Here is an 11623-nt window from a genome sequence, read left to right as displayed (position 1 = left end):
TTACAAGTAGTCTCATGGTTCTAATTCGATCATACCTTGGTCGCCCCTTTTTGTCGCCTCTTACGACAGGCAGGGCATACCGTGGTGTATTCTTCGTCTGCATTCCCCACTCACAGGGAGTTAGGGCAGTAGCCGCATAGAGATTTTTGTATGCAAGATGCAATTGCTGCATAAGATAGAGATGTTCACAGGGAACAGGATGGTACAGAGAGGTGGTCTATGGACAGATGATCCAAACACCACCACCACCACAACAACAACAAAGCTCGTAGTGAATGCTTAACCCTGATATTCCTCTCGTCCTTCAGGTTACTCTATGTATGAAAAATGTACTTCAGATCAGGAAAGGTAAGGTAAGGTAAGGGTGTGTTCTGCCCGAAGGCAGGTCCGAACCTCCGCAGAGGTGTACCTGAGCCGGAGTTTACGTACGGTAGAGTGGCCAGTTCCTTTCCGCTCCTCCATTCCCTTACACCCCCCGCAACAGCGCGTGGCAACCCATCCACTTCTCGACCACGGGATCCGGTGTTTCAACACGGCTATGGCCGTTGGCAGATCAGGAAAAGAACAAGTTTATTCACATTATAAGAAACGGACAAGAGCAAACGAAAAGGTAAGGGTAATACATGCCCCTCCTCTCAAGAATCAGCATGAATAAAGGAAGATGTACTATTACAAGACAGGAGTCCTCCCATAATTGTCAGCGAGGGAAGATAGCGAGGTTGTTGGAGACTTTGAATAAAACTCGCATTTGTACTCTGAAGTTCCCTCCTGGCACGTTCCAACTTATGACCCACACAAGTATCACACAGGAATGATGCTTAATATATGTAAAACACAAATCTCAACAACGAGGGTGGAAGAGATCCTCAGTCCTCAGTGCTGTCACTTTGACCCTCTGTCCCCCATAAAAACTATCTAAAAAACTTACTAGTGTGTTCTTGTAAAGAGCCGCGATATGCTTGTTCGAACTGGACGTGGAATCTGCATGAACACCTTGTTCAAGTGGGATAACATTTCCTCACACCAACGAGACTGTGGAACCTAGATCCAGACCATAAAGTACCACTGTAAAATACTGCGAGATGAGGGACTATTAGGGAAATCCTAGAAACGTCTATGCTGCTGTCCAAACAGCACGTAAATGGATCGAAGTACTGAACATTAAAATAGCGTTTTTATTATCTTTTCAGATTGTTTCTTTAAATATGTATATCTGCTCAAAAACCCGATGACTGCGTGCAGTTATATGCTCCTCGCATTTAATATTTTGTTATCAAAAAATATAATTCACCTCCCATGCAGATACAAACCCTGTGGATACCCACAACAATTTCCTTATATTTATAGGTTCAGTTGTTTCTGAGGAAAGTGTACCTGCGAGGAACTTATACAGTATCGTACGCTAATTCGGTTTTTGAGCGACTGTGCACACCCGTGTCCCGAAAGTGAAGGGCATTATGTCACAAGTATGCAATTGTATAGGACGGCTAAAACGTTTTTTCAATGTTTGTCTCACTTTCCCAATTTTTAATGAAAAGCTTCGTTAACTTCTTTTAAATAATAACGCAAGTACACTGCTCCAAAAAAATTCTTTTAAAAAAAATGTTCATGCTTCCATGATATGCACAGATATGGAAATGAAAATGAAATGAAATGTCGTATGGCTTTTAGTGCCGGGATATCCCACAACGGGTTCGGCTCGCTAGGTGCAGGTCTTTCTATTTGACTCCCGTAGGCGACCTGCGCGTCATGATGACGATGACATGATGAAGACAACACGCACACACACACACAGCCCCCGTGCCATTGGAATTAACCAATTAAGATTAAAATCCCCGACCCGGCCGGGAATCGAACCCAGGACCCTCTGAACCGAAGGCCAGTACGCTGACCGTTCAGCCAACGAGTCGGACGATATGGAAATGAAAACAGAAAAGCAATTAAAATAAACTTTCGTGTGAGCAACTAATACGAATTTAAATGAAAAGCGTTTTTTGGACACTCAGTACACGTCGTCATGGTACTACGTGCCATACACAAAGTTGTCCCAGGAGTATTGCCACCACTTGCATCCTCAACAGCTTCACAACGTCTTCTCATGCTTCTGGCAAGACACCGCCGTTCAGTGGATTCAAATAAGGACTTCTGGATGGCCACTCCGTTCGTCGCACAACGTTCTTCCAGGAAGCTCTAGCATGATCATACATGAATACTGTGTTTTCTCCAAGTTGCCTCACATAAGGAATCACATGTGGCACTATAAGATCCCGCCAATGTACTATCCAGCGTTAAGATTATGATGATGATGCTTGTTGTTTAAAGGGGCCTAACATCGAGGTCATCGGCCCCTAATGGTACGAAACGAAATAATAAAAAATTAAAATTCACCCACTGACCAAAATAAAAAAATAAAAAATTGTCATGAAGAATGAATGGATGGACACGAACCCTACAAAAAAAAAAAAAACAGTGGATCAGACTTCAAAAAAGGTAATTAGACTATTACTGACCAAGGGGCCATTTATAAAGCACAATGATGCTTGATGTCTGAAGGGGTGCTAAATTCACGTCTAAGGCCCCACAGAATGGTACATGTCGCGAGTAAAGTAGACCCATGGTATTTGTCATTTTGGGGTACTAATCAAAAGTAGCGAAGACTCACGGTGGTCCACACAAGACGGTACTACTCACAAGTATTGCAAGTCGTACAGGGAACGCAGACCTATGGTGTTTCTCACACAATGGCGCCACTCATAGCCAACGCAAACCGGTAAGGTTCCTCACCTAGGTGTACTAGTCACGGGCGCCGGTATTCCCGTGGTGTTCCTCACATAGTGGGTACCAATCACAGGCAACGTTGACCCACGGTGCCGCTCATATAGCGGTACAACTCACAGGCTACGCCCAGACTCGCGGTGTTGCTCACATGGGTACAACGCACGGGTACTGGAATCCACCAGGCGAGGCTTTTTACTGCAACTAATCACAAACCTATTTCGTACCAATTTAGTGATACTACTCGCAAGTACATGCAACCCATGGTGTTCCCCGCATGATGGTACGAATCAAGAGTAGTTTCATGGTTCTAATTCAATCATCCCTTGGTCGCCCCTTGTAGGCGCCTCTTACGACAGGCAGGGGATACCGCGGGTGTATTCTACATGTGCGTCCCCCACCCGCAGGGGGTAGTGTGTTTGGTCCGCGAGAGGTATTTTATTTCCCTGAAGTCCGCCGGCAAGCCGGTTAGGACTACAGATGCTGCCTACACTTGTCGGAAGGTCTGTCTTACAAGGGCTGCACCGGTCTAGAAACAGCCACACGAAATTATTATTAGCTTGACGAAATAACATGAAAAAGGATTCATTTGAGAACAGCATATGTCTCAGCTGCCAGTGCAGATGATCTTTAGCAAACTGCAATTTCCTACCTGCCCAGTGCAAAGATCTGAAATCTTCCTCCCTATGCCTTTTCTTCACTGTTTGGTCACCAAATCGTATTTCAGAAGCCTGCAATAGGTCCATCTGTAGCGTTCGTGCTGTAAACTGAGGGTTTCGGAGAGCTGTGAGCACACTACACGATCCTGCCCTGGGGTTGTTTACCCTATGGCGGCCCCTGCCAGGGCACTTCTTAGCATGTATAATAATATCCTCAAAGCAGGCATTCTGTTATCGATACACATTTATATATTAGGTCAAGTACATATTGCTCCTCTTACGGTTTAGCGCACGTGTGTGAAACATAGGCATGTGGTCCTCGATATCATTCCAAATGGGGGAGACAAAATATGAAGTTTCTATTAAGTTTAGCTCTGAAGTATTTTTAGCTTAATGGTTGTAGAGCCAACTGTAAATAAATAAAACTAACTAACTAACTAACTAACTAACTAACTAACTAACTAACTAACTAACTAACTAACTAACTAACTAACTAACTAACTAACTAACTAACTAACTAACTAACTAACTAACTAACTAACTAACTAACTAACTAACTAACTAACTAACTAACTAACTAACTAACTAACTAACTAACTAACTAACTAACTAACTAACTAACTAACTAACTAACTAACTAACTAACTAACTAACTAACTAACTAACTAACTAACTAACTAACTAACTAACTAACTAACTAACTAACTAACTAACTAACTAACTAACTAACTAACTAACTAACTAACTAACTAACTAACTAACTAACTAACTAACTAACTAACTAACTAACTAACTAACTAACTAACTAACTAACTAACTAACTAACTAACTAACTAACTAACTAACTAACTAACTAACTAACTAACTAACTAACTAACTAACTAACTAACTAACTAACTAACTAACTAACTAACTAACTAACTAACTAACTAACTAACTAACTAACTAACTAACTAACTAACTAACTAACTAACTAACTAACTAACTAACTAACTAACTAACTAACTAACTAACTAACTAACTAACTAACTAACTAACTAACTAACTAACTAACTAACTAACTAACTAACTAACTAACTAACTAACTAACTAACTAACTAACTAACTAACTAACTAACTAACTAACTAACTAACTAACTAACTAACTAACTAACTAACTAACTAACTAACTAACTAACTAACTAACTAACTAACTAACTAACTAACTAACTAACTAACTAACTAACTAACTAACTAACTAACTAACTAACTAACTAACTAACTAACTAACTAACTAACTAACTAACTAACTAACTAACTAACTAACTAACTAACTAACTAACTAACTAACTAACTAACTAACTAACTAACTAACTAACTAACTAACTAACTAACTAACTAACTAACTAACTAACTAACTAACTAACTAACTAACTAACTAACTAACTAACTAACTAACTAACTAACTAACTAACTAACTAACTAACTAACTAACTAACTAACTAACTAACTAACTAACTAACTAACTAACTAACTAACTAACTAACTAACTAACTAACTAACTAACTAACTAACTAACTAACTAACTAACTAACTAACTAACTAACTAACTAACTAACTAACTAACTAACTAACTAACTAACTAACTAACTAACTAACTAACTAACTAACTAACTAACTAACTAACTAACTAACTAACTAACTAACTAACTAACTAACTAACTAACTAACTAACTAACTAACTAACTAACTAACTAACTAACTAACTAACTAACTAACTAACTAACTAACTAACTAACTAACTAACTAACTAACTAACTAACTAACTAACTAACTAACTAACTAACTAACTAACTAACTAACTAACTAACTAACTAACTAACTAACTAACTAACTAACTAACTAACTAACTAACTAACTAACTAACTAACTAACTAACTAACTAACTAACTAACTAACTAACTAACTAACTAACTAACTAACTAACTAACTAACTAACTAACTAACTAACTAACTAACTAACTAACTAACTAACTAACTAACTAACTAACTAACTAACTAACTAACTAACTAACTAACTAACTAACTAACTAACTAACTAACTAACTAACTAACTAAATATAGAATAGAATAGAATAGAATAGGTATTGGTAATTAAATAGTCTAATAAACAAAAACGATCGTTTCAAATGATTGAATGAAAGCAGGTATGCCCCTCGCATTCTACCGCCAGTGATACTACAGTATGGTAATTCCTTTAAAAAAAAGTCCTATGTTCGGTAACATCTATATAAATAAAATTGTAGGGGGTCCGCTGTCTGTAATTTCTCTTGTTTTGCCAATTTTTCCGTTTTAGGTCAACTCAAGACCGAATCGGTGGTTTTTACGTTTCGTGTCTGTTTGTTTGTCTGTTCCACCATCACGTAAACGGCTGGATAAATCTCAACCAAACTGGTTTTCCTCCATTTTCTCTTATACTATTGATTTTCTGTAAACTTGGTTTACTGTACGTGAAAAGTCTCTTCATTATAAACAACTTTCGTTATGTTCATAATTTAGTTTACTCTTCAAATGACGGAGAGATTTACAATTTTGCGTTGGTATCATGCTCTGCATTGAGTGACCGACAGACCGACAACGAACCTACAGGTTACCATGGCAACGTCTCCGACTGCATGCCAGCAGGGAAGTAACGTATTGCCATTTTCCTCATCATGCTTTTAAATTCGTGGTTGTTCCTTGGGTAGAATGCAAGAGAGGCGTCAATCGGCCTATCTGCGGGATATTAGCGGAATATCGTTGGATGTTATAACCGCCCTCGAATAGATTAAGTAATAACACCATTAGTCATCTTCTTATTATTTGTTTACCTAGGAATCACTGGACCTAAATTTCTCCTCTGTTACCGCTTTATTATATCCATAACTCACACTAGCATAATTTATTGAGGGACATTTGATTTTCCAATACATTAACTTGGCATTTACATATTTGTCGTTATCCGGCTGTCCTCAGTTATAATCCATTTTCTATTACTTTCAACTTTCTTAACTGTATTATTTTCTTCCTTAATTACGCCGTATGTACGCGAGTGCTACAAACTACTGGATGTATTTCCACCAAGACTCATATTTTGAATACACCTGTCCTTGATAGGTTTTAGGGCAAATATTGTTTCTAAATCCCTGAACTGACTGGGGGTTTATACGAAACCGAAACAGTGATTTTGCACTTCCACAAAATATACACAACCAACGTTAATTTAAATCTACCTGCCTTGGTAGAAATTAATTTCTAAACCTTTTTTCTCATGTGCATCATTTCGATACGAGGATTAATACGGGAGATATCATTAACGGACCGTTTTTCTGTACAAGTCCCATCGGACTTAACTCACGAGCGGGTGCGTGTAAAGCGTATTCCTTACAACTTGAAAACTACTGAAGACATTCGAACCAAAATTTATATTTAGCATCCACCTGTCCAAAGGTAGGTTTTAAATGTAAATAACATTTCATGTTCCGGAATGGACTGGCGGTTTATAGGGAACCGAAATGGTGATTTTACTCTTCCACAATATATACAGAACAAGACCAACCTGACTGGAAATCGACCAAACGTGATGGAATTCCATCTCTAAACATTTTTTCATGTGCATTTTTTCGTCAGGAGGATTAATAAGGGAGATATCATGAATGGTCAGCTTTGCAGGTTAAGTCCAGCGGACACAGCCCAAAAGGTATTTTACATGGAGCAGATTCCTTATCTATATAAATCAAATCGTAACGACTGTGTGCCTCTACACTGACTATTTTGGCGAAATTTTCGTACAGCTTTCCGTTTAAGGGGTAATAATGACCATCTGCATAATTTTTGGTTGAGTTTCCTGAAAGTCCTAATTTTTAACTGCCTCGCCCAAAATCCAGATTGCGGCATAATCAGCCAGAAGAAAAAGAAGATAATTGTAATTTGACAAAATTATACGTTTTAGCCTGTAACGAACGGAAAACATTAAAGATCATTCAATTTTTCACTTTTTATCCCCGAAGAATATCGAAATATGCAGGCAATTTTAATGATGGTGCAGACCTTCGGAAATTCCTATCACATAACAGATTGCACAATCTCCGTTCAATTTGGAATGATCTACAACCTTGGTCTTATTACTTTTTGCCGTATCTGTATCCCTTTTACGTTTGATTTTTCTCTATTAATCGATGTTAAGTCAATTTGGGATTTTCACATGCATAATTCATACTTTCGATTACTTATATGAAATACAGAATCATCAAACTCTTCACGAAAATTGGCCCACCCAGTAGCCGTATGTGAGCCAAATGCTATGTATGTAGCTGTCACATAATTATCCGAAAAGTAATGTAATGCGAGTTAATCTTACAAAAACGTTACCCTGTTCCACGTTTCTAACTCAATCTGACCCAAGAATAGATGACATATCATAGGACCAGCCATTTAGGCCACTAAATCCGGCGTGTCTTATGGTATAATCCTTTGTCGATATGACGTACGTTTAGTAGCAGTTAATCTGTAAATGAAGGTCTTCAATATTGTAAACACGCATATACTTCCGTATGTCGATCTACATATATTCACTGATGTCGATATGTAGCGATCGAGAAAGGGTGGGTCTGCTATTGTAATCAGTACTCCCCACACCGACTTTGACTGGCAGTATGAAAGGGTTCCTTCTCAACTCCTGTGTAACTGTCATTAGTAACGAAGGCCTACAATTGTAATGAATAGTTCACTTCTCGATTTGACTTGCAGAAGGCAAGTGAGCATGCAGTTTTGTTTAAAACTCCCCTACCCGATTGTGTTTGCAGTAGGCAAGGGTGCCCGCCATTATCAAAACATGTCCTCATCTAAAATGTGTCTGGCATTAGGCATAGTAGCCTGCTATTTTGATGGAAACTCACCAACTTGGTGTGACTGGCAGTAAGCTGGCTGGACGTAGGAAAATGGGCCTGGCATTATAATGACAATTGCACAACTCAATTTCGAGTGATTAGGGTAATTGCCTGCCATTATAATAAAAACTCCTCAACTTGAATCTGTTGGAAGTACGAAAGGGGGCTGCCATTTTAACGAAAACTCCCCAAATCGATTCTGTCCGCGTGGTAGGCAATGGGGCCTGCAATTATAATGTAAACTTCCCAACTCGATTGTGAATGGCAGTAGGCAAGTGAGCCTGCAGTTATATCACAAATCTATAACAAACACTTTACACTGGAAACAACGTACGGGGACCTCCCCATGCTCTTTCTCGGATAACGCTAAGAGACATGCCATTTTAAAACAATCTTATTTACTGCATGTACACTATTTACTTCGATATTCGAATACAATGTAGAATACCGTAGCGAAGCACGGGTACATTCGCTAGTGTACAATATAGTGTGTTTGCGATATTTTTTTTATCCCTTTTGAAGTTGGAACAAATGTAAATTAGGAAGTCAGCTTAAAACGATCTTTTAAGAAGTATTATGGGAGTTGTAGCAAACACAAGTTTGTGAACATATGGTACGTGAAAAGCGATGCCAGACTTCCAGTACATGTCAGTGTAAACTTCTTAATTGTATGTTCACGTATGCGTTCTGTTCTTGCAATTTATTCTTTTAAGGCAAAGCCTCTCAAATGCTCAAAATCTCACGCGTGCAAACTGAGGCGCAGAATTCCTGTGCACAGTGCATCGGTCCCACTCAGCTCGGCTCGGACCAACACATCGTCTCTGGGCTACTCGGCTAAGTTCGGCTCAACTCGGCTCGGATTTGGAGCGCTACGGAGCAAGTGAGGAAGAGGGAGACAGGCGGAGCGAGCGAGACAGGCGTAGACAAAGAGAGCGACAGCGCTATTGCTCCAAATCGAGGAGTGGGGGGTCTGCACTCTGGTCAACCAAGCGAAGTCTTCTTTTGCACCATGCACAGCGCAATGCACTGGTGCATGCACCCTGAGAGACCCTGACTTAAGGTATTACTTTTTGTACCATGTTCACTTGTATACTATTCTAATAGAGTAGCATTTAGATACAATATCAATTTCAATAAAATGTATGGGCTAGTAAAGTAAATTCGTATCCTCATCCCGAGGTGGAGCCGCTCTTTCCAGACACCACCCCCAATGGACGTGAACTGCATGTAAGATTTTAACCATATACCAGCCCTCCTAGGTTTTTGTCCGGGTACTTCGGTTTTCCCTGTCATATTTCATTCCAGCAACACTTTCCACTATCATTTCATTTCATCTGTCAGTCATTAATCATTGCCCCAGAGGAGTGCGACAGGCTTCGGCAGCCGGCACAGTTCCTATCCTCGCTTCGCCGCAAGATGGGGGCTTCATTCATTCCACCCCTGACCCGGTAACTGACTGGAAAACAGGTTATAGGTTTTCATTTTTCACCAGCCCTCCTACCATTCTTAAATCTCTGGCAGGACCGGGAATCGAACCCACGGGGCCTCCGATGACGGCAGCTAATAATACTAACCGGTACACTACGGAGGCGGACTATGGGCTTTTATTTTGATTTTATTGATTTTATTGATTCGATCGGTGACCCACTGTGCTCCTCTGGCCAGTACGCCAGTTTGACTGACACTAGTCTGGCCCGCACTGGTCGTAAGTATATTGCTTTACAAAATAATTTAAATTATATGTTCGTATTTTTCTTAGTGGTGTTTTCAATTTAAAATTATATCTCTCTTTCTTTTTTAATCCGTTTACCCTCCAGGGTTGGTCTTCCCTCGGACTCATCCAGGAATCTCACTTCTACAGCCTCAAGGGCACTGTCCTGGAGAGTGAGACTTTGGGTCGTGGGATACAACTGTGGAGAAGGACCATTACCTCGCCCAGGCGACCTTACCTGCTATGCTAAATACGGGCCTTGTGGGGGGATGGGAAGATTGGAAAGGATAGACAAGGAAGAGGGAAGGAAGCGGCCGTTGCCTTAAGTTAGGTACCATCCCGGCATTTGCCAAGAGAAGAAGTGGGAAACCACGAAAAACCACTTCAAGGATGGCTGAGGTTGGAATTTCGTGGCAGAGCCGGGAATCGAACCCGGGCCTACCGGGGTCGCAGCGAATCACACTAATCACTATACCACAAACGACGGACTATTTAAAAATACACAGCGTATAATAGTGAAAAATCACCGAGCACGATAGCTGCAGTCGCTTAAGTGCGGCCAGTGTCCAGTATTCGGGAGATAGTAGGTTCGAACCCCACTGACGGCAGCCCTGAAAATGGTTTTCCGTGGTTTCCATTTTTACACCAGGCAAATGCTGGGACTGTACCTTAATTAAGGCCACGGCCGCTTCCTTCCCACTCCTAGCCCTTCCCTGTCCCATCGTCACCGTAAGACCTATCTGTGTCGGTGCGACGTAAAACAACTAGAAAAAAAAATAGTGAAAATAATTTCAGCTTTAATGCGTTATTTCACTTTACTTAATCTATCTAAGACTATACTCCCCTCGAGAACCCTGATAATTTTCCTTATTTAAATCCAGGTTGGGTGAAACAACCAAGTTGTAAAGGACATATTACTACTGGACTTTAGGGAGTCGATGACTTAGAAGTTAGGCCCCGTTAAACAACAAGCTTCATCATCATCATCATCATCATCATCATCACTACCGGACTTGAGGAAATAACTATACATACATACATACATACATACATACATACATACATACATACATACATACATACATTAGACACAGCATCCTCATTTTGTATAGAATCTTTCCCTCGCAGTACGGAAACAGTCATACAAACCAAAGAGAAGGGCCATAAAGGGAGAGAAAATGAGAGACTTCCTAGGCCTTGCAAACCTAATGCCCAAGGGAGGTCGGAAAGGAAATTTGAAAGAGAGTAACCTGACGAGTAAGTGTGAGCAATGCCAGGCTCAGATAGAGGTTAAGTTATCACTAACCTACGTCCTCAAATTGTGAGGCTCTGCGGCTGGGCTCTTTCAGTCGCCTCTGCCGACAGGGAGGGAATACTGTGTACGAATTCTACCGCCTCCACCCACAGGAGGAGCCAAATCCAATTCTACCCAGCGACTTCGTCTGCAAATATCACGTGATCAGCCTGATATCCTCAGCCGTTATTCATGACCGAGTTCGCTACCTCTTATTTCGGAAAATTTCTCAGTTGACCTCACAAGAAAGAGAGCACCTGCTCCAACTCTCAAACCC

The sequence above is a fragment of the Anabrus simplex genome, chromosome 4 (genome assembly GCF_040414725.1).
Source record: "Anabrus simplex isolate iqAnaSimp1 chromosome 4, ASM4041472v1, whole genome shotgun sequence".
Classification (NCBI taxonomy): Eukaryota; Metazoa; Arthropoda; class Insecta; order Orthoptera; family Tettigoniidae; genus Anabrus; species Anabrus simplex.
Note: the sequence above shows the minus strand (reverse complement) of the source record.